At 48.1% G+C, this 23,376-nt stretch overlaps 1 long non-coding RNA gene across 1 annotated transcript; it reads left to right on the top strand.

Annotated features, from left to right (window-relative positions):
* The first annotated feature begins 4,880 nt into the window (after positions 1 to 4,880).
* LOC146021385 (uncharacterized) lies at positions 4,881 to 22,077 on the top strand. The gene is made up of 3 exons (XR_014450888.1): positions 4,881 to 5,001; positions 10,766 to 10,858; positions 20,551 to 22,077. It is a non-coding gene; the product is annotated as an uncharacterized LOC146021385 (long non-coding RNA).
* The last annotated feature ends 1,299 nt before the right edge of the window (positions 22,078 to 23,376 follow it).

Below are 23,376 nucleotides of genomic sequence, written 5' to 3' on the forward strand. Positions count from 1 at the left end.
GGCCCAGCTCCGCCTCCCTCCCAGTTAGTATAATGAGCCTCCCTCCCAGTTAGTATAATGATGGCCCCGGCTCCGCCTCACTCCCAGTTAGTATAATGATGGCTCCGCCTCACTCCCAGTTAGTATAATGATGGCCCCGGCTCCGTCTCGCTACTAGTTAGTATAATGAAGGCCCGGCTCCGCCTCGCTCATAGTTAGTAAAATGATGTCCGGGCTCCGCCTCGCTCCCAGTTAGTATAATGATGGCCCCGGCTCAGCCTCGCTCATAGTTAGTATAATGAAGGCCCGGCTCCCAAACACTGGAAAATGGATAAAAATCATTGTTTGGTTTAATTAATACTTGCCTACTTTTGAAAACTAGTTTCAGGGAGATTATACTTGATTGTAGAATTTTTCACAGAGCCCCATTGAGGGTGCATGTCATGCTCCACTTAAAGGGCGTGCCTAGTTCCATATATGGAGAGATTGTGAAAAGAGATTGTGAACGTGGCACCTAGAAGCGTGGGTGTGTACCGCTACATCTGAGAGGAATCTTTTAAAATGACTTATATCCAAATGTAGATGAGCCGCAAAGCCGTTAGTAACAGATACTATACTTGGTAAAGTGCTGGGAAATGGTGCTGATGATTCAATGTAAATGTATCTATCTCTCATTCCTTTTTTCCCCCCAACATGTAACAGTGTAATGTGGGCTAGGTGACATGAGGTAGATTGCTAGACTAATGAGAGAGATTGCTGCTATTTCAGGGAGCATGCAGGAGGGGAGGTAACAGTGTAATGTGGCTAGGTGACATGAGGGAGATTGCTAGACTAATGAGGGAAAGAGGGAGATTGCTGCTATGTCAGGGAGTCTCATGCAGGAGGGGAGGTAACTATGATGTAACAGTGTAATGTGGCTAGGTGACATGAGGGAGATTGCTAGACTAATGAGGGAGAGAGGGAGATTGCTGCTATGTCAGGGAGTCTCCTGCAGAATGCAGGAGGGGAGGTAACTATGATGTAACAGTGTAATGTGGGCTAGGTGACATGAGGGAGATTGCTAGACTAATGAGGGAGAGAGGGAGATTGCTGCTATGTCAGGAAGTCTCCTGCAGAATGCAGGAGGGGAGGTAACTATGATGTAACAGTGTAATGTGGGCTGGGTGACATGAGGGAGATTGCTAGACTAATGAGGGAGAGACGGAGATTGCCGCTATGTCAGGGAGTCTCCTGCAGAATGCAGGAGGGGAGGTAACTATGATGTAACAGTGTAATGTGGGCTAGGTGACATGAGGGAGATTGCTAGACTAATGAGGGAGAGAGGGAGATTGCTGCTATGTCAGGGAGTCTCCTGCAGAATGCAGGAGTTAGGTAACTATGATGTAACAGTGTAATGTGGGCTAGGTGACATGAGGGAGATTGCTAGACTAATGAGGGAGAGAGGGAGATTGCTGCTATTTCAGGGAGTATCCTGCAGAATGCAGGAGTTGAGGTAACAGTGTAATGTGGGCTAGGTGACATGAGGGAGATTGCTAGACTAATGAGGGAGAGAGGGAGATAGCTGCTATGTCAGGGAGTCTCTTGCAGAATGCAGGATGGTAGGCAACTATGATTTAATTTGATAAATCAAACAACTTTAACCAATTTATCTGACTGACCAAATGGTTGAGTCTCATATGCTCCCATACATTGCCAGATTTTTGTTCCTACCAGATAGATTGGACAAATACATCTGCAGGTGTGTACCCAGATTTAGATTTGGGTGGGGTCTGTCCACACCGTTCCATATATGCTAAGCGACCATATTGCCCGCGATGGGAGTGTGCACCAGAGATATATCGCCGGGTGCGCGCTCCCGTTTTTACCCCTGTAATGATCGCTGGTCGCAGGAACATGCTCCTGCGACCAGCTGATTACCACTGCCGGGCTCCCCTGCAGTTTCTTTTTCATCAGCGACCAGAGATGGTCGCTGATGAAAAGGAGAAACTGAGCAATATATTGCTCAGCAATATATGGCTGAGCAATATATCTCCCCCGTGTGTACGGGACTTAACACCTGAAAGCACAACATACATGGGCCGGACACACATCTCACGGTGGCGCCTGTGTGTGTATAACTGCATGCTCCAGCTAATTACAACATGCCGCCTGTGTGTATATAACTGCTGCATGCTCCAGCTAATTACACCGTGCCGTCTGTGTGTATATAACTGCTGCATGCTCCAGCTACTCACACCATGCCGTCTGTGTGTATATAACTGCTGCCTGCTCCAGCTAATTACACCATGCCGCCTGTGTGTATATAACTGCTGCATGCTCCAGCTAATTTCACCGTGCCATCTGTGTGTGTATAACTGCATGCTCCAGCTAATTACAACATGCCGCCTGTGTGTATATAACTGCTGCATGCTCCAGCTAATTACACCGTGCCGTCTGTGTGTATATAACTGCTGCATGCTCCAGCTACTCACACCATGCCGTCTGTGTGTATATAACTGCTGCCTGCTCCAGCTAATTACACCATGCCGCCTGTGTGTATATAACTGCTGCATGCTCCAGCTAATTACACCGTGCCGTCTGTGTGTATATAACTGCTGCCTGCTCCAGCTAATTACAACATGCCGCCTGTGTGTATATAACTGCTGCATGCTCCAGCTAATTACACCGTGCCGTCTGTGTGTATATAACTGCTGCATGCTCCAGCTAATTACACCGTGCCGTCTGTGTGTATATAACTGCTGCCTGCTCCAGCTAATTACAACATGCCGCCTGTGTGTATATAACTGCTGCATGCTCCAGCTAATTACACCGTGCCGTCTGTGTGTATATAACTGCTGCATGCTCCAGCTAATTACACCGTGCCGTCTGTGTGTATATAACTGCTGCCTGCTCCAGCTAATTACACCGTGCCGCCTGTGTGTATATAACTGCTGCATGCTCCAGCTAATTACACCGTGCCGCCTGTGTGTGTATAACTGCTGCCTGCTCCAGCTAATTACACCGTGCCGTCTGTGTGTAAATAACTGCTGCCTGCTCCAGCTAATTACACCGTGCCTTCTGTGTGTATAACTGCATGCTCCAGCTAATTACACCATGCCGCCTGTGTGTGTATAACTGCTGCATGCTCCAGCTAATTACACCGTGCCACCTGTGTGTATATAACTGCTGCCTGCTCCAGCTAATTACACCATGCCGCCTGTGTGTATAACTGCTGCATGCTCCAGCTAATTACACCATGCCGCCTGTGTGTGTATAACTGCTGCATGCTCCAGCTAATTACACCGTGCCGCCTGTGTGTATATACTGTAACTGCTGACTGCTCCAGCTAATTACACCGTGCCGCCTGTGTGTATATACTGTAACTGCTGCATGCTCCAGCTAATTACACCATGCCGCCTGTGTGTATAACTGCTGCATGCTCCAGCTAATTACACCGTGCCATCTGTGTGTATATAACTGCATGCTCCAGCTAATTACACCGTGCCGCCTGTGTGTATATAACTGCTGCATGCTCCAGCTAATTACACCGTGCCGTCTGTGTGTATATAACTGCATGCTCCAGCTAATTACACCGTGCCGCCTGTGTGTATATAACTGCTGCATGCTTCAGCTAATTACACCGTGCCGCCTGTGTGTATATAACTGCTGCATGCTCCAGCTAATTACACCGTGCCGCCTGTGTGTGTATAACTGCTGCATGCTCCAGCTAATTACACCATGCCGCCTGTGTGTATATAACTGCTGCCTGCTCCAGCTAATTACACCGTGCCGCCTGTGTGTGTATAACTGCTGCCTGCTCCAGCTAATTACACCGTGCCGCCTGTGGGTGTATAACTGCTGCATGCTCCAGCTAATTACACCGTGCCACCTGTGTGTATATAACTGCTGCCTGCTCCAGCTAATTACACCATGCCGCCTGTGTGTATAACTGCTGCATGCTCCAGCTAATTACACCGTGCTGTCTGTGTGTATACTGTAACTACTGCATGCTCCAGCTAATTACACCGTGCCATCTGTGTGTGTATAACTGCTGCATGCTCCAGCTAATTACACCGTGCCGCCTGTGTGTGTATAACTGCTGCATGCTCCAGCTAATTACACCGTGCCGCCTGTGTGTGTGTATAACTGCTGCATGCTCCAGCTAATTACACCGTGTCGCCTGTGTGTATATACTGTAACTGCTGCATGCTCCAGCTAATTACACCGTGCCGCCTGTGTGTGTATAACTGCTGCATGCTCCAGCTAATTACACCGTGCCGCCTGTGTGTGTGTATAACTGCTGCCTGCTCCAGCTAATTACACCGTGCCGCCTGTGTGTATATAACTGCTGCCTGCTCCAGCTAATTACACCGTGCCGCCTGTGGGTGTATAACTGCTGCATGCTCCAGCTAATTACACCGTGCCACCTGTGTGTATATAACTGCTGCATGCTCCAGCTAATTACACCGTGCTGTCTGTGTGTATACTGTAACTACTGCATGCTCCAGCTAATTACACCGTGCCATCTGTGTGTGTATAACTGCTGCATGCTCCAGCTAATTACACCGTGCCGCCTGTGTGTGTATAACTGCTGCATGCTCCAGCTAATTACACCGTGCCGCCTGTGTGTGTGTATAACTGCTGCATGCTCCAGCTAATTACACCGTGCCGCCTGTGTGTATATACTGTAACTGCTGCATGCTCCAGCTAATTACACCGTGCCGCCTGTGTGTGTATAACTGCTGCATGCTCCAGCTGATTACACCGTGCCGCCTGTGTGTGTATAACTGCTGCATGCTCCAGCTGATTACACCGTGCCGCCTGTGTGTGTATAACTGCTGCATGCTCCAGCTGATTACACCGTGCCGTCTGTGTGTATATACTGTAACTGCTGCATGCTCCAGCTATTTAAACTGTGACGTCTGCATTATAAACTTCCTCTGTCTCCGCCTCTCCTGTAGTTGGGACCTTTAAATTCTTTGTGCAACATCAAACATTTTCCACCCCTCTGGTTGCAGAATACAGCGAGGCTCTCTCTGTCCGGTAAGAGCTGGGGTGTGGTGGGGTGTTCTGTTCTCCTGCTTTATGTGTTATAGCTATAAGTTCAAAGTGTGACTTTTCAGCATCAGTGCTCAGACTCTGCCTAACGGTGACCGTGATCTGCTGGTGTGACAGTGTGGTGATCTGCTGGTGTGACAGGGCGGTGAGCGGATTGTACTATAGGGTGGTGAGCTGCTTAAGCAACAGGGCAGGGAGTGCATTGTGCGATGGGGTGGTGAGCTGCTGGTGCGACAGGGCGGTGAGCGGATTGTACTATAGGGTGGTGAGCTGCTTGTGCGACAGGGCGGGGAGTGGATTGTGCGATGGGGTGGTGAGCTGTTGGTGCGACAGGGTGGTGAGCTGCTGGTGCGACAGGGCGGGGAGTGAATTGTACGACGGGATGGTGAGCTGCTGGTGCGACAGGGTGGGGAGTGGATTGTACGACAGGGTGGTGAGCTGCTGGTGCGACAGGGTGTTGAGCTACTGGTGCAACAGGGTGGTGAGCTGCTGGTGCGACAGGGTGGTGAGCTGCTGGTGCGACAGGGTGGGGAGTGGATTGTACAACAGGGTGGTGAGCTGCTGGTGCGACAGGGTGGTGAGCTGCTGGTGCGACAGGGTGGGGAGTGGATTGTACGACAGGGTGGTGAGCTGCTGGTGCGACAGGGTGGTGAACCGCTTGTGTTAGGGAACTGCAGTCTGCATTATAACATGACAATTTAAATCCGTTATTCAGAGACTGGCTGCAGAGACAATGAAACGACACTTTATGTATGGAAATAGTGAGTGGGGGATTATACAGTGAGTGGGGGATTATACAGCTTTAAACCACTTATGTTTGTTACTTCATTACAAGAACGTGAGGGTCCGTCCGGTCTATTACCGGAGATTATATTTTACTTTACGACAATTAATGTACAAGATTTTTGCACTTTTTTTAGCTCAAAGATTTTCAAAAAAGTGTTAAATGCCACAAAATTTCTAATGATTACTCAGGAGATGAGGCAGATGTGCTTTGGGGAGAGAGAAACGACAGTACCAACCATCAGCTCCTAACTGCCATTTCTCAAATACAGTATGGATGGCTGTCATTGGGGAAATCATCAATAATAACCATCAGTGGTTAACCTTGATGAACTAAACCGATTCATAGGTAAACTGTCGATTGTTTAAACCACCGATGGTCATCCCTGGGCTATTGATTAGTAAACTGCTCTGTACCTGGCATTACGTGGGGGGTACACAACCATCACGGTCACTGTACCATCGATGGTGAATAGCCATTGGTTTTCTGTCATTGATGGCAAAATTATTTTACATCATCCATCAACCATTGATGCATTCTAATCATCGATGTTCCATGGCCATCCATAAAAAACACAGCCTGTGACATGGCAGTTGGGAGCTACTTTATTTCACTCCACATTATTACTCTCCAAAGCTTAGTACATCTGCCCCTATCCCCATATGACACAAGTATGTATCAGTGTGTGTTGGAGTATACAATAGCTGTGTGTCTCCTGTAGCCCTGGGCTGCTTGGTATATACACCCATGTGACCAATGTGAGACTGGAGTGACTACTGGTATGTCCCGGGTTATCTGCCGTGTTACACGTGTGATCTCCTTGTGGTGTCATCCTTAGAGATTGTGGGATCCCTATAGAAGATCCCGCCCATTACACAGAAGTTACGTACCTTTAATCCTGGATCACATTTCCATTGGGTAGGGCATAATGACAAGGTGATATCAGAGCTCAGAAGGACATTCCAAAGCCTCGCTGCTCACTAAACCATGTACTGTGTGACTGTGGTTGCCATGGTAGTAATATGAAACTAAAACTAAAGCTGCCCAGAATATGTAGGCTACATGCAAAAGCAGCTGGTATTTACCCAGCATGCAGAAGCATTAATGTCCCCACCCCTTACAGTGCAGCACGGTGCGTCCAGGTGCACAGGTACTCGCCCTTTATTGCCTTACTCCCACATCAGTACGGGGAACACAATTAGAGATGGTCATCGATGATTAGAAATCATTGATGGTTTATGGACGATATCGAATTGTTTGGACATCATTGGGGGAGAACTAGATGGTTTCCCACCATCGATGGCGGGTTTAACTGAATAGTTATGTTTTTCTTTTTTCATCAAGGGGCCAGGACACGGAGCATAGCTCCGCCCCCAACACAGGTTAAGCCCCGCCCCCATATTTTGGGGTTGGGATCGTTTGGTCTACAGCAAGTTGGTCAACAAGCATTAGGTCGACATGGTTCTAGGTCAACATGGTTTTAGGTCAATGGGTCGCCTCAAGCATTAGGTCGACAGTGTCTAGGTCGACATGGGGTTTTTCACTGTTTTTTTTTTTTACCTGAATGTCGACACTGTCGACATGGACATAGTTTCCAGTGCACCGCATCCCCTGGCTTCACTCGCAATGCGGGCACACTATTATATTCTCCCGCCACGCCCTAGTGGATGGTAGGTCATGAAATACCGCCTGTCGTCACATGTCGGCTCTAAAAAACTGTGAAAAACCCCATGTCGACCTTTTGACTGCCGACCTAATGACCTGTCAACCTTGACCCATGTCAACCTTGACCCATGTCGACCTATCCCCATGTCAACCATCAATGACAAAGGCAATGATGACCATCCCCCTACCCACAATGAGCTGAGCACAGATCGCTTTTACTTTCCATTTCTATGGGCCGGGAACACATGACTCTGTCACCTGCGTGCTCCAGCTATTTACACTGTGACATCTGCTGTATATACTTCCTCTGTCTCCGCCTCTCCTGTAGTTGGGACCTTTAATTTCTGTGTGCAACAGAACTTTTCCATCACTCTGGATGCAGAATACAGCGAGACTCTCTGTCTGGTAACAGTGGGGTGTTTTCTCACGCAACAATATGGTGTGCTGCTTGTGCCACGTCGTGGTGTGCTGCTTGTGCCACGTCGTGGTGTGCTGCTTGTGCCACGTCGTGGTGTGCTGCTTGTGCCACGTCGTGGTGTGCTGCTTGTGCCACGTCGTGGTGTGCTGCTTGTGCCACGTCGTGGTGTGCTGCTTGTGCGACAGTGTGGAAAATTGCTTGTGCCATGTCGTGGTGTACTGCTTGTGTGACAGTGTGGAGAATTGCTTGTGCCACGTCGTTGTGTGCTGCTTGTGCGACAGTGTGGAGAATTGCTTGTGCGACAGTGTGGAGAATTGCTTGTACCACGTCGTTGTGTGCTGCTTGTGCGACAGTGTGGAGAATTGCTTGTGCGACAGTGTGGAGAATTGCTTGTGCGACAGTGTGGAGAATTGCTTGTGCCACGTCGTTGTGTGCTGCTTGTGCGACCGTGTGGAGAATTGCTTGTGCCACGTCGTTGTGTGCTGCTTGTGCGACAGTGTGGAGAATTGCTTGTGCGACAGTGTGGAGAATTGCTTGTGCCACGTCGTTGTGTGCTGCTTGTGCGACCGTGTGGAGAATTGCTTGTGCCACGTCGTTGTGTGCTGCTTGTGCGACAGTGTGGAGAATTGCTTGTGCGACAGTGTGGAGAATTGCTTGTGCCACGTCGTTGTGTGCTGCTTGTGCGACCGTGTGGAGAATTGCTTGTGCGACAGTGTGGAGAATTGCTTGTGCGACAGTGTGGAGAATTGCTTGTGTCACGTCGTTGTGTGCTGCTTGTGCGACCGTGTGGAGAATTGCTTGTGCGACAGTGTGGAGAATTGCTTGTGCCACGTCGTTGTGTGCTGCTTGTGCGACAGTGTGGAGAATTGCTTGTGCGACAGTGTGGAGAATTGCTTGTGCCACGTCGTTGTGTGCTGCTTGTGCGACAGTGTGGAGAATTGCTTGTGCGACAGTGTGGAGAATTGCTTGTGCCACGTCGTTGTGTGCTGCTTGTGCGACCGTGTGGAGAATTGCTTGTGCGACAGTGTGGAGAATTGCTTGTGCCACGTCGTTGTGTGCTGCTTGTGCGACAGTGTGGAGAATTGCTTGTGCGACAGTGTGGAGAATTGCTTGTGCCACGTCGTTGTGTGCTGCTTGTGCGACCGTGTGGAGAATTGCTTGTGCGACAGTGTGGAGAATTGCTTGTTCCACGTCGAGTGATGGATTATACACCCATCTGTTCCACGTCATCACAAGAACGCGAGGGCCCTGTCTATTCCCGGAGATTATATTTTACTTCACAACAAATTAATGTACAAATTCTTTGCACTATTTTACCTCCAGGATTTTCTCTTCTGTACCTCGAGTGCCCCACACATATTTCGCACTTCCAAATACAATCAAACAGGAAGTTTTGGCCACACCCCCTCTCATTATCGGTGCCTGACAGCGCTGTAACCGTCCCTGATTCTGATTGTGTGTCTGCCCGAAATGTAAAAGGACAACTCTTACTGCCATATCTTACTAATAACAGCATTTCCCGTTTAAAGTTCGGGCAGACACAGAGACTGGAGTGATTGCTGAAATACATATGCTCAGGGCTATCTGCAGTGCTTCAACACTTGTGACATACTTGTTTGTTGTATGTATTGGGGCATACACACAGGGTGATCTCACTAGATCGCTTAGAAAATGCCCCTACATCGCTCCGTGTGTAGGGGCATAGTGATTGCCCACCCATTACATATAACGTTACTTACCTTTACTCATGTATCACCTTTTACTAGTTAAAAGCCTGTCAAAATGACATCTTCTGCAATGTACTTTCACTTTGAGCTGTGACAGTTTTTAGCCCACAAACTCTCCTACCACTTCACAGCTCCCTCTCCATATCCAGCAAGTTTGATGCAGATCACTGTCCCTGCAAAAATTGCTTTCACTTACTGTTATGACATCTTTTAGCACACAACGGAGTGGCCTCTAGTGGTCAATGACGGGTCTTCACCTCATAGAAGTGAGCAGTAGTTAGCCTTTAATATAAAGATTGTGATAACAGAGCTCAGAAGGCCATTCCAAAGCCTCTCTGCTCACTAAACTATGTGCAGTGTGACTGTGGTTGCCATGGTAGTAATAGGAGATGGGGAAAAAATATCAAAAATTAAAAAAAAATATTACTTATTAATAGCAAACTGAAGAAACAAACAATTAGGGCAGTAGCTTAAGCAAAGACCAGACCTGATCGCATTGCAGGAGGGAGCATCAGTGTTTATAAAAGACCGCTTTGGGCATTAAATTCTGATATTCCACTGGGGCATCCATCAGCTTCCATTTTTTTTCTCCAGATTAATACGTTTATGCTACTTTGCCCTGGGAACTTGGCATAAGGTTAATGATCTACGAAGAACAGACATTTGGCTCTGTCATTGATTTAGTGTTGGTAATGACAGGGAACTTTACACTTCTGTGCCAGGCCTAGGAAGGGCGATTCCATCTGTTGCACTGGGTCCCAGATCCTCTTGTCTACAGACCTAGGAACCCCAGAAACAGTTAATGGAAAGTATTTTAGATGAAGTGGTTTCTAGAATTAGAACTGTAATGGAATCATTATTTTTCCCCCCCTTTTCAACATGAAGCTGGGACACCACCCGTGGTCTGTTCTACAACAAAACACACCCCTACTGCGGGATTGACCTACCAAAAAGGAAATACATATGTCTGCCAACTTTCATTGTTATTATTTAGTATGGGGAACCAAAAAGCCATTTTATTAACCTGTTAATTAAGAATATTGTTCTATGTTTTCCATCTGTCCATGGTCCCATTGCTGCATTAGAAGTGTCCCACTTGTTGCATATGGTGAGGTTTGGTGTAATAATTCCTATTTATGTTGTTATTATTCCCAGACAGAACACACGTTAGACGGCTGATCATGAATTGGATTGGAAGTGTTGTCTTATGGCCTTTGGCGGGACTGAAGAAATGTGGCCGGGCACTGGGTGAGTTACAGGCTCAGGTGTGTGATGCCCTATGGGCTGGCGATCCTTCCAAAGCCTTCTGTGATTTATATGTGGGGGCACATGTTACTGTACAATATACTGGAGTATGCTCGCTGATATACAGATACAAGCACTGCAATCACACCTGCAGTATACGTACACAGAGAAATAGAGACGGAGAGAAGGTTAAACCCACATCCTGTATCTGAGTACAAAACTTCAATAACAAACAATGAATAATTTGACTTAAATATTATTTTAAGTAGCCTAGTGAATATGTTGCTTGTACTCTTATAACTACTTAACGGCCTAGAAATAACTTCACACGTAGACACTTATCTAAAATAAAGACGCGACACCAATAGCTTAGATTAAACTGTCATACTTATTTATTTAAGAACTGGTATGACCCCCGATAAAGGGGATGGCAAAGACCAGGCACCTGAGACCAGAGACCGTTCAGGGGTGTTGCCCCGGGCAACGACCAGGTCGTTCCCAAATTCCTACACACCCCTTACCAAAGGCACAGCCCGCCCTGCGTGGACATCCCCCCGCCTCTAAGGCCTGACGCGAACATATCCGCCTAAATGTTCGTCGCCCCACCGCGCTGAGTCGAGGCCCGTCCGCCCTCCTGGCAAGGAGAGGGGTAATACCACGCAGGGACCACCTGACGCCCTTCTAGAATCCTGGTCGAGGGTGCTGTCCCGCCAATTTTAAAATTAATTAGCCAATTGAATCAAATTTTTGTGAGGCAAAGCCTTTAGAAGAAAGGGAAGGGAGGGTGGGGATCAAAGAATCAAAGAGGGCGCATACCCTTGCTACCCTAACCTATATACCCCTGACCTGGGGTGCAACCCCCTTCGCCCCCCATTGGTGGGGGCTTCCCGCCCGAGATTAACCCCTCCTTCTATGCCCTGTCTCTCTCACTCAACTTTATTTACACAGCCCAATTCACAGTCTCTTAACTGCACTTGGGCTTATTCAGCCCTCGTTTTAACTAAGTAGCCTAGTGAATATGTTGCTTGTACTCTTATAACTACTTAACGGCCTAGAAATAACTTCACACGTAGACACTTATCTAAAATAAAGACGCGACACCAATAGCTTAGATTAAACTGTCATACTTATTTATTTAAGAACTGGTATGACCCCCGATAAAGGGGATGGCAAAGACCAGGCACCTGAGACCAGAGACCGTTCAGGGGTGTTGCCCCGGGCAACGACCAGGTCGTTCCCAAATTCCTACACACCCCTTACCAAAGGCACAGCCCGCCCTGCGTGGACATCCCCCCGCCTCTAAGGCCTGACGCGAACATATCCGCCTAAATGTTCGTCGCCCCACCGCGCTGAGTCGAGGCCCGTCCGCCCTCCTGGCAAGGAGAGGGGTAATACCACGCAGGGACCACCTGACGCCCTTCTAGAATCCTGGTCGAGGGTGCTGTCCCGCCACAGCAATGGTACTTCTCTACTGCCCTGTGCACCTAGTACCAATGCCCCGCCATACCCTACAGTAATGACACCCACTAAATTAACTGTTTAAAAATATCACCCAGAAAAATCGCCATGCCCTCCTCTGAGAGGTGCACTCCATCTGGCCTGTACATGCCTGGTTTCTCCTTCACAATGTTCGGGTGCCTAACTGCCATTCCCCCTTGCCTTAAGACAAACCTAGTCAAAGCGTGATTCAGCTTTTTCCTAGCCTTCTCAATTGCCACAGGGTTTTTGGCGCCTCTCCATGAAAAACGTGGTATAATGTCTGACCATACCAGCTTCAAGCCACTCCACTTACGCAACAAAAACATCAGATCTTTCTCCATTTTTATCCTTAGAGCAATGCCTGTAGTTTTAGCCAGGTCGTTGCCTCCCAGATGTATAACTAGTGTATCGGGCTTGACAAAACCGCTACTCTTCTTTTCCAAAAACCCCAACAAGTCCTTCCACAACATGCCTCTAACACCTAACCATCTCACTGATTTTGCCTTTGCTAACACTGGCGATGTTCTGGCTAGGCTATTTCTTTCTGCCCAGAAAAAGTATGAGTGACCTACAAACCAAATCACCCCCGTGGGGCCAAGGGGAAGGGGAAGGGCTGAAAAGAAAGCAGAACCTAATGATTAGTATCCATACTTATGCTCTATAGTAACAATTAACGGGTTTAGACTGAGGTCCAAGTGGAGGTGAAAAACTCAAAAACCTCTAGAGGGCTTCTTAGTTTGGGGCCAGATTGAATTAAGCACCTCTTAGAGGAAAAATAAAAAATTCACTCCACACCGACGATTGCGGAACGCTAGCCGTTCCCCAACCGTTTGTAAACGAGACGTTTTTGGACCCGCGCAACAGGCGCATGCTATACTTAACTTGTAATTAACTTATACTGCTATACTTAACTTACAATCAACTTACACTTATATTTTATAACTAAAGCATTTCAACTCTAACGTATTTCTTAAAGCTATTGGATTTCCACCTGCCCACGGCCTTGATTGCGCTCTGTGGCAAACCCGCCACTGCTGCTGACGTGGCTGCGCCAATCCTGAACGAATGCGTTCCGAAATCCTCAGGTCTTAGCCCTATCGCCGCTAGGCCCTTTTTCATTACTGCAGCGAATTGAAACTTCGTTAGCGGCGATCCGTCTGCGTGCGCTAAGAATTGTGCGGCTGCACCCTGTCTTAATGCCACATACTCCCCAGCTAGAGTAACTGGGCAAATACTTTTCACTAGGTGTGGTCTTAGCGTGATCCAGGTGCCCCTGCCTTGCTGGTCTGTCTTAGACCTCTTCAGCTTGCATAGCACCTGTTCCTTGCCAACCACCACATCCTCCCAAAGTATGCCTGAGTGTACTTTCTTATTGCGCGCAGTTAGCTCACTAACCCTAAATGCGCCATGGAAAGCCCAGGCGTAAGCCACTCTAAAAAGTGCCAGCTCCGAGGCATTTTCTGCCACCGATGCCAAGCCCTGTAATAGCTCTACCAACTTCACCTCGTCCAATGGGCGTCTATTATCTGGTTGAACTGGCTGTACCCTAGACCAACCCTTCATCGCTTTACTTAGAATAAAAGACTTCGTTGGGTCTGGCATGTTGAATAACCGGCAATGAAAAGCTATTCCCGCCAATGTCGCCGCCATAGCCGACTTGGACCTGCCACTATTGTAGTTGCCCCAAACGAAAGCCAGGAGGCAGTCGTCAACAGACTTACCCCTGGCCTCCGGCAGCTGCTGGTATCTACACCAATCCTCCCAGGCTTTTTCGTATGCCCTACGAGTCGCTGGCGCCAATGACCGAAATGCCAATTCTGTCATGCCGGCTCTATCACCTGCCAGACAGAATTTGGACAACTTAGGCCGGCCTCGGCTGCTGTTGGAGCTAGGGCGCGGAATCTGGTGAACTGAAATCTTGATAAAGCGTCTGCCACTTCATTGTCCACCCCTGGTACGTGCTCAGCCCTGAAATTGATATTGTTCTTTAAACAAACAAGGACAAGGTGCCTCAGCAATCTCAATGCTTCCGGCGATGTGGCCCTTTGATTGTTTACTGCGTGAACAACCCCTAAATTATCGCACCAGAAGACTATGTTTCTGTTTGCTAGCTGGCCAGCCCATAGCTCCACTGCGACTATAATGGGGAAGAGTTCCAGTAATAACATGTTTACTGTAAACCCTCTGTCAATTCAGGATTGAGGCCACTTCTCGCAGCACCACTCCCCCTGAAAGAAGGCACCAAAACCAGATGATCCCGCAGCGTCCGTAAAGAGCTGCAAGTCCCAGTTTGAAGCCGCCTCAGACTGCCACATTATGCGCCTGTTAAAGTCAACCAAGAATTCGGACCATGTCCTCAGATCATCCTTGATTTCCTTTCCCAAGCGGACTGTGTGGTGTGGGTCCCTGACCCCCGCCGTGGCCCTTTCCAATTTCCTGCAGAAAACCCTGCCCATGGGTATCACCCTACAGGCAAAATTTAAAGAACCCAGTAGGGACTGGACAGTTCGTAGCTGGACCCTCTTTCTAGCCCCGCAATCGACTATCAGCTCCCGCAGCTTGTGGACCTTGTCCGCTGGCAGCCTACAGCAACCTTCCCCGGTATCTATTTCAATACCAAGGTACGCCAGGACCGTTACCGGTCCCTCTGTTTTGTCGTGGGCTATGGGAACTCCTAAAGAACTGAAAACTCTTAACGCTACTTGTAATGTCTCCCCACATTCTGCTCGACCTGCTGGTCCTGCTATGAGGAAATCATCCAGATAGTGGGCCACCCCTCTGGAGCCAGCCTCCCTCTGGATGCACCATTGAAGAAAAGTACTAAATTTTTCAAAATATGAGCAAGATATCGAGCAGCCCATGGGGAGACATTTATCTATGTAATAGGCCCCTTGCATCTTAAAACCCATAAATCTGAACGATTCTGGGTGTAGTGGAAGCAGCCTAAAAGCAGATTCTATGTCCAACTTGGCCATAAGGGCCCCTGGGCCAAAACTTTTAACCAAACTAAGAACTTCATCGAATAACTGGTAGCGAACGCTTGCCAATTCCTCTGGAATGGCATCGTTGACGGAATTGCCGGGTGGGTGGGACAGGTGCTGTATCAGGCGAAATTTGCCTGGGGTCTTTTTGGGCACCACACCCAGCGGTGATATGCACAGGTCAGGTATAGGGAGTACCTCAAATGGTCCCTCCATCCTGCCCAGCTTGACCTCATTTATCACCTTGTCCCTAACCACCTCCGGCAATTCCCTGGCTGACTTTAAATTCTTATTTGTGAATGTGTAAAAACTTTTTGGGATGGGTAAAGAAAAACCATGAACAAAACCCTCCAACAAAAACTCTGCATCGAGCTTATTGGGGTACTCTTTTAAATAAAGGGTCAACTGTTTTATGATTATAGGGGATTCTGCCTTATTTAGAGCTAGCCGCTCCCTCTCCGGTGTCCCCCGACTTACTACCCCCTTTGCAGGATTTGGCAGGGTGGCCTGCTCCACAGATCTTACATTCGTGCTTAAAACGGCACTTGGCCCCTCTGTCACATTTACCGTCGTTGTAAGCGAAACAACGCCCTTTCCCCCCGGATTTCCCCGATGCTTTTCCCCCTTGAAAGGACTTCTTCCCGGCGGGTTCTGTCATGGGCTGGCTTTTCCCTATAACCTCCCACCAGATCTCAACATGCTTTGAGCCCATGGGCATGATGGGGGTGCCCTCGTGACATAGCCTGAACTTCTCATCATATTCCCTCCACGCCGGGCCCTTATAACTCATAAAAGTCTCATTTATGAGATGCAAGTATCTAATCACATTCAAGTATTCAGTGGGTCTGAGCGTTAAGTAACACGATGAGAAGGCCAGAAATCCCCTTAACCAGTTATGGAAGCCCTTAAAGGCAGCTTCGCCGTTGGGCGTGGCCTTCTTTGCTTTATCGAATTCCTTCTTCATTTCTGTTGTTATAGTAAAGAAATCGATAAATTTCCCTTTGCGGATTTTTTCCCTAACTCCCTTCCTGAGCCCTCGAGCTACCGCCGTATTAGAGCAGTGCGATGCCCCAGTATCCGCTGGCGCTGCTGGTGTGCTACTTTTCCTCTTACGCTTTTTTCCCTGCACCTCCTTTGCCACTTGTTTCGCGACTAGCTTTGCTAGCTTGCGCGGGCGTTTAGTAGCGCCTGAGTCATCACTACCCCCTGAAGATGCTGAAGACCCTGACTCACCCGAAGACGACCCTTCCTCTTCACCATCTCCCTCTTGCGACGTGTTCTCGTCAACTTCAACCACTGATTCGCTCGCAGGTGCTTCTTTTGCGGCCGAGGATTCTCCCGCTTTCTTGGATGTCTGGACAGCTGATGCTTTCTCCCCTAGAGTCGACCGCGGAGTTGCTGTGCGTGCTGACCTCTCACGAGACCTCGACCCCAAGGACGGCACCGGTGAAGTTGGACGTGTTTCAGAGGCTGAAATAGAAGGGGCGTCAATAACTGTGCGACTGGGTGAAGCCGAAGCCAGATCGACCACTTCCGTTGCCCCTAAGTCTACCTGCAATGCCGGCCCGCGAGCGCTAGACCTATGCATATCTGCCACAACCTCCCCTTGCCTAAGGTGACTGTCAGGGTTCCCCGCGAAATGGCCCCTTGGCGGCGGCGCCCAGCCCCCGTACGGCTGCATTTGATATCCCGGGAACCCATATCCCCCTTGTTGGATGTAAGGGTTGTATGCTGGCATGCCTACATTGAAAGAGTGGCCGGGCCCAGAACCCCAGTAGGGGAACTGAGGCCCGCCGTAACTCCCAAATGTTTGGTACTGCATGGGCCATTGCCCCTGCCCCTGCTGCCCCATGAATTGCTGAGGTAAGAAATGGGTTGGACCTCCCTGGGCCCTGTTAAATTGTGGGCCTGACGCATAGATGTGTTGATTTTGGGTCCCATAACCCCCTAAACCTGGTGCCAAAATTCCCTGGGGAGGCTGGAAGCCTGTTCCCCGACCCTGGTCCTCATAAAACAGCTCCCCGGCCGGGGGGTGTGTTGCACCCTGCCCGTAATGCCCTCCCGCCAATGGGGCTTGCATACGCCATAGCCTGGGCCTTGGTTCATTGTATTGCCCCGGTGTAGGGCCACCTGTGATGACCATCATGGGGCTAGGCCCCCTGCCCGGGCGACCCTCCCCCACTTCCACGAAGCCAGCTTGGTTGCTGGCACCCTGTGAGCCTGCATCCCTGGCCTCCCTTCCTGCCTGTTCAGACTCTTGTGCCTGCACCTCTGCTGCCTGGCCAGCAGATGGAGCTTCTGCCCTTATGCTGCTGTTATTCCCAGGGGAGTCAGCAGGGGGAGCTGCCGCCCCCCTGTCTCCCGACTGAGGCACCGAGACCGCGCAGGGAGCTGCGCGGTCTCCGTCCCCACTGACACTCCCCTCCCTCCCTGCTGATTGACGCGAGGGGGAAGCCGCCTGACTGCCGCCGTCTCCGGCGCGCATGAGAGAGCCAGGTGAGCGCGAGGAGACAGCTGACGCGCCTCCCGGCTCTCCTTCTCTACAGGCCGCGGCCGCCATCCCGGACGAGCCGGCATCCCCGCCACCCGCCGCCATTACGCCCCCAGGTCCCTGAGGCTGAAAGTCACCTGCGGAGGGAGCAGGAGGGGGAGTCCTTGCGCCCGACCCGCCACTACCGTGAGCGGCGGGTGACACAGGCCGCGAACCACCGCCTCCGGCTACCAGCACCACCGAGCGGCCACTAACATCCCCACGCCCAGGGACATGGCTGAGCGGGCGCGCGGCGTCCGCCAGCCAGCGCGGCGGTGGGGCATTCCTTCTGGGTCTGTTAGACATTATTCCACCTGAGGTAAGACGCTGCTAAGCTTTACTTATCTTTCTCTGTGACGCTGATCCCTGCAGATCAAAGAATCAAAGAGGGCGCATACCCTTGCTACCCTAACCTATATACCCCTGACCTGGGGTGCAACCCCCTTCGCCCCCCATTGGTGGGGGCTTCCCGCCCGAGATTAACCCCTCCTTCTATGCCCTGTCTCTCTCACTCAACTTTATTTACACAGCCCAATTCACAGTCTCTTAACTGCACTTGGGCTTATTCAGCCCTCGTTTTAACATATACTAGTTACCAGCCCATCAAAATGATTGAACAACATAACAGTAATTTGTAGTGAGGGCCCGGGGAAAGAGAAAGGGAAGAACCAGTGCACAGGCTAGATTTTGGTTAGATTTTGGTTAGTCTTATCAGTTCCACAATTAGATTCTATGCATATTTGCCTCCCCTCCTGCATTCTGCAGGATACTCCCTGAAATAGCAGCAATCTCCCTCTCTCCCTCATTAGTCTAGCAATCTCCCTCATGTCATCTAGCCCACATTACACTGTTACATTTTTGAGGAAAAAAGGAATGAGAGATAGATATGTGGTGCACCGGAATCATCAGCACCATTTCCCAGCACTTTATAGTATTCTACCTCTTACTAACTGCTTTGGGGCTCATCTACATTTGGATATAAGTCATTTTACAAGATTCCTCTCAGATGTAGCAGTACACACCCACGCTTCTAGGTGCCACGTTCACAATCTCTCCATATATGGAACTAGACACGCCCTTTGGGTGGAGCATGACACGCCCCCTCAGTGGGGCACTGTGCAAAATTCTACTACCAACTATAGGGCCAGATTCTCTAAGCTTCAAAAGTGATAAAATGGAGAGAGATAATCAGCCAGCCAATCAGCTCCTGTCTGACATTTTTCAAACACAGTCTGTGACATGGCAGGTAGGAGCTGATTGGCTGGCTGTTTATCACTCTCCATTTTATCACTTTTGAAGCTTAGAGAATCTAGCCCATAATCTCCCTGAAACTAGTTTTCAAAAGTAGGCAAGTATCTATGTAGAGGGAGAAGAAGTGGAGGTGCGGGATACGGTCATTAGGTCTACACCAACTAAGTCGACATGGGTTTAGGTCGACAGGTTACTAGGTCGACGCAAGCATTAGGTCGACATGGGCTAGGTCGACAGTCAAAATGTTGACATTTGGTTTTTCTGGTACATCAGTTTAAGTTAATATATTTATATTATAATCCGACTATCCCTCTAGTAACAAGTTTATTTTGTCCTTCTTGTGTCACTTGCTTGTCTGTGTGTCAATCACAATTGTGCATGTCTAGCGTCATTTTTTAAACTTACTAATAAAAGTTATATTTTAGCACATTCAATTTAAACGAGGGATCATCCCAACCACTGCGGTAACTATCACTAGCATTATCGGAATCAAGCAGGGGCGTAATATCGTGTTTTGAAACTTTGACGGTTCTACTGATTCTTGTACTTACAAACTTCATATATAGGGGTTATGTAATATCATTTCATAAAACAGAAGCCCCAACAAAGTGATTTTCTTCCTCGTTTTTTCAACATCACAGTAATGTCAGCGCCGTCGGCTGCGTGTCAGCCACCTATAGAAGGCTGACACGCAAAACACCTAGATTTCCCCGTAGGCGTGAGGAGCCGTGTCAAACTACTATTATATAGGACTAGTTAAATCCCATCAAAATGACGCTTTTGCAATGTACTTTCACTTTGAGCTGTGACAGTTTTACTTACATTTTGAGCTGTGACCGTTTTAGTCCACAAGCTCTACACCCCTACCCCCAGTCCCTATCTGCTCCTACCTCCAATCACAGTCTTCACAGCTCCCTCTCTCCATATCCGACAAGTTTGAAGCAGATCAGTGTCCCTGCAAAAATAGCTTTCACTTTCTGTTATGGCACCTTTTAGCACACAAAGGAGTTATTTGGTCTGTCGAGTGTTCACTGGTGGTACTTCACCTCACAGAGGTGAGGAGTAGTTAGGCCAGAGTTTGACGCTCCTATCAACGGCACGGCACATCCTACTTGTTTTCAGAAGTGTACCTTACCATATACAACTCACTATAGTATTCTTTTGCAACTACATGTAAGCAAAGAAAAGAAGCCTCTGATCCCCCACCGCCATGTCATTATAAATACTGTATGTCAAGATAAGCAAGTCTAATAAAGCTGGTTGACCAAAAAGATTAACTTGCAATAAAAAAGATACAAACCCCCCCCCCCCCCCTCATTTTCCTTTTAAACGATAGCACTTCAAAATCCTAGCCTGAGCCATCGTTTCCAACACCGGAAATGGTCAAAGTGACCTGAGACATCACTGGTGGTGGATGGTCGGTATTGACCTCTCCTTGTCTTCCTACATTTTAGGGCAGATGCTGTCTCCAAAAAGGAAAGAGATGGAGGAAGACGGTGAAGGAAATGACGACGGCTGGTGTATCAAACTTCTCCGAAGCTTCGGGCATGGAGTGCCGATGGGGAGCCTCTACAGGGTCCATACTGACAACATCACCATCTAAAGGTTACTACTTGGGGGCCCAGGGTATGGCGGCGGCAGCTGAGAAATTGTTGGACACATCGGTCACCACCGTGAGTCTCCACAGATAAGAGTACCGGACAGACTTTTCTGTTGAGATCATTATCCTGTCCACTTGGGAAGATGACGACGAATTTCCAAATACATTTCTAAAGAAGGGACGACAAGGTGGGGAAGAGACCATTGTGGCACTGATACATTATTATGCTTTAGTAGATCATCCTAATATCACATTTCACTTCGTAATACGTTCAGCGGTTTATTTGTGTAATGCATAGCAATTTTCTGACGCTCATACAGTGTTCAGTCTCCTATAAGATCCACTGCGTCCTCTTACCTCCTACCTGTACGACTCAAGGTGACGGAACAGAAGGGTCATCTCCAGTCAATACGAATGTCTTACAGGAGAACTCAAACGGAACCCAATTTGTGGATCCCTTCGGAGATACACGTCAATAGAACTGATAGAATACCAGGACAGATATTGATATGATTTGTAGGTCAAAGAGGTGGAAGGGATTGTGGCACTTTATCAAATGTTGGCATGAAAATAAAAAAAAAATTCAATGGAGATGTTGGCATTAGCAACTAACCATAGCGTAGCTATTATAATCTAGAAGGCGCTAGATAAATGATTAGTAGAATCTCATTGGTTGCTACAGTATGAGCAATATCTCCATTTCTAAACACCAGCACTTTAGTAAATATGATTTATTAAGCTTGGTGAAGTGATAAATTTGCTGGTTCTTTTATCACCACCGGCCAATCAGCTACTACCTGTCCAGTTACAGGCTGGGTTTGGAAAGTTACAGTAACTGTAGGAGATGATTGGCCGGTGATAAAGCACCAGCAACTTTATCACTTCACCAGGTTTAATAAATCTGCCCCTTGTACTCCTAATTATCCTAAAACCTGGTAACGATTTTAATTATAAGAAACTAAAATGACGACTTTATTAGGGTAAAATGTTTCAATTGTTAAAATATAATTTTATTTGTTGGATTGATAAAAGAGCACACTATAATCACTGAGGAGAGGAGGTACTGATGCTGAGGGGTACATTCACTAAGATGGGAGTTCTATTGAACATGGGAGGTTGCCTATAGCAACCGATTAGATTCTAGTTCTTATTTATTTAGCACCTTCTAGAAGATAATGGAGAGAATCTGGTTGCTAAGGGCAACATCCCATCTTCAATAAAACTACCATCTTAATAAATTTACCCCTGAGTTGGGAAGACATTTTCCTGTGCACAGCACTTCCTCTCAGGTTTCACTTTATTTCTGGTCCTTATAGTTGTAGATATATTTATATGTAGTATCACTATCCTTCATCTGTACTTTTCTTGCCTTTGTATTCTGCTTGCTACGTCTTTGTATAATATGTTTTATTAATAAAAAAAATTAAAACACAATGTGCAAAATTTCAGAACAGGGAAAATATTGGGACCGATTCAGAATTCATCCCAGTCCCCGATGTTGCGGGTCTGCGCGTAGTCGATTGTGCGGGGACACCTTTGGCGAATTTCACACCTGAGAAAGGTCAAATTGCATTTAGTCAACATGGTTATAAGTAAAAGGTCGACATTCGTTTTCATGTTTTTGGTGTCTATGTCGACATAAGTCGTCACGGACACTGTATTAGTGTGCCAGGTCCCCTCGCTGGGTGCACGTATATTCTCCCTCTATGACCACTGGGATGAACACCTCGGTTTAAAAAATCATGAAAAACTCCTATCAAACTTTTGACCATGTTGATCTTTTCATATGTTGACCTACTGCCTGTCGTCTCATTGACTGTCGACACAAACACTGTCGACCTTATGATTGCATACCATAAAATGCATATTTGCCTACCCCCTATGCCAAACGTAATTGCAAATATCCCAAATTTTTTAGCCCCGCCTTGCCACCCGCTCAGCCAGTGGAGTGGGCAGTCCGACTGGTGGTTATGTGATTCTGGCTTAATAACATCATCATCATGGTGTCCCCTACTCTACAATGCCGACCTTGTGTATGTCGGCATGTTGACCCTACAGTATGGTCCGTACAGTTTACTGAATGAACCTTCTTCTAGGCGTTTATGTGGTTCGGGTTCTTGGCCCCGCATGTCCCCCATCCCCCACATAATACAGCCTACTTTAGTCTAAAGCTGGGTACACATTAGGCGATATATGGACTGCTCGAATGATCAGTCACTTGTCGGGGTGTGCGATGAACGATGTATCTCACATGCATATCGATGCCAATATCGGCTCCTCTGCAGACAGGTTTTAAAGCTGATGCCAATATCGGCTCCTCTGCAGACAGGTTTTAAAGCTGATGCCAATATCGGCTCCCCCTTCCCCCCGACAGACATGTTTAAAATGATTTTAAACCCATTCCTGTAGGCAGAGATTAAGTCCCGCCTCTGGGAATTAGCCCTGCCCCCTTTTCAAACAACCGCGAATAGCAGGTTGTGAAGAAAACAGATAACCTGCCAAAAGAACACACAGTTGCGGCTGTGATTCCTGCAGACCTCTGTCCTGTCCTCACTCCAAGTTCTTGATGCTGCTGCTGCCCACTGCCTAGAGGCTCTTGTAAGATGCCTATTTAGTTAATGTATGCATGTAAATACATTGTATATGTTTGTGTGTGTATATATTGAATTATATATATATA

Source organism: Crinia signifera, chromosome 7, assembly GCF_055691185.1.
Source record: "Crinia signifera chromosome 7, ASM5569118v1, whole genome shotgun sequence".
Taxonomy (NCBI): domain Eukaryota; kingdom Metazoa; phylum Chordata; class Amphibia; order Anura; family Myobatrachidae; genus Crinia; species Crinia signifera.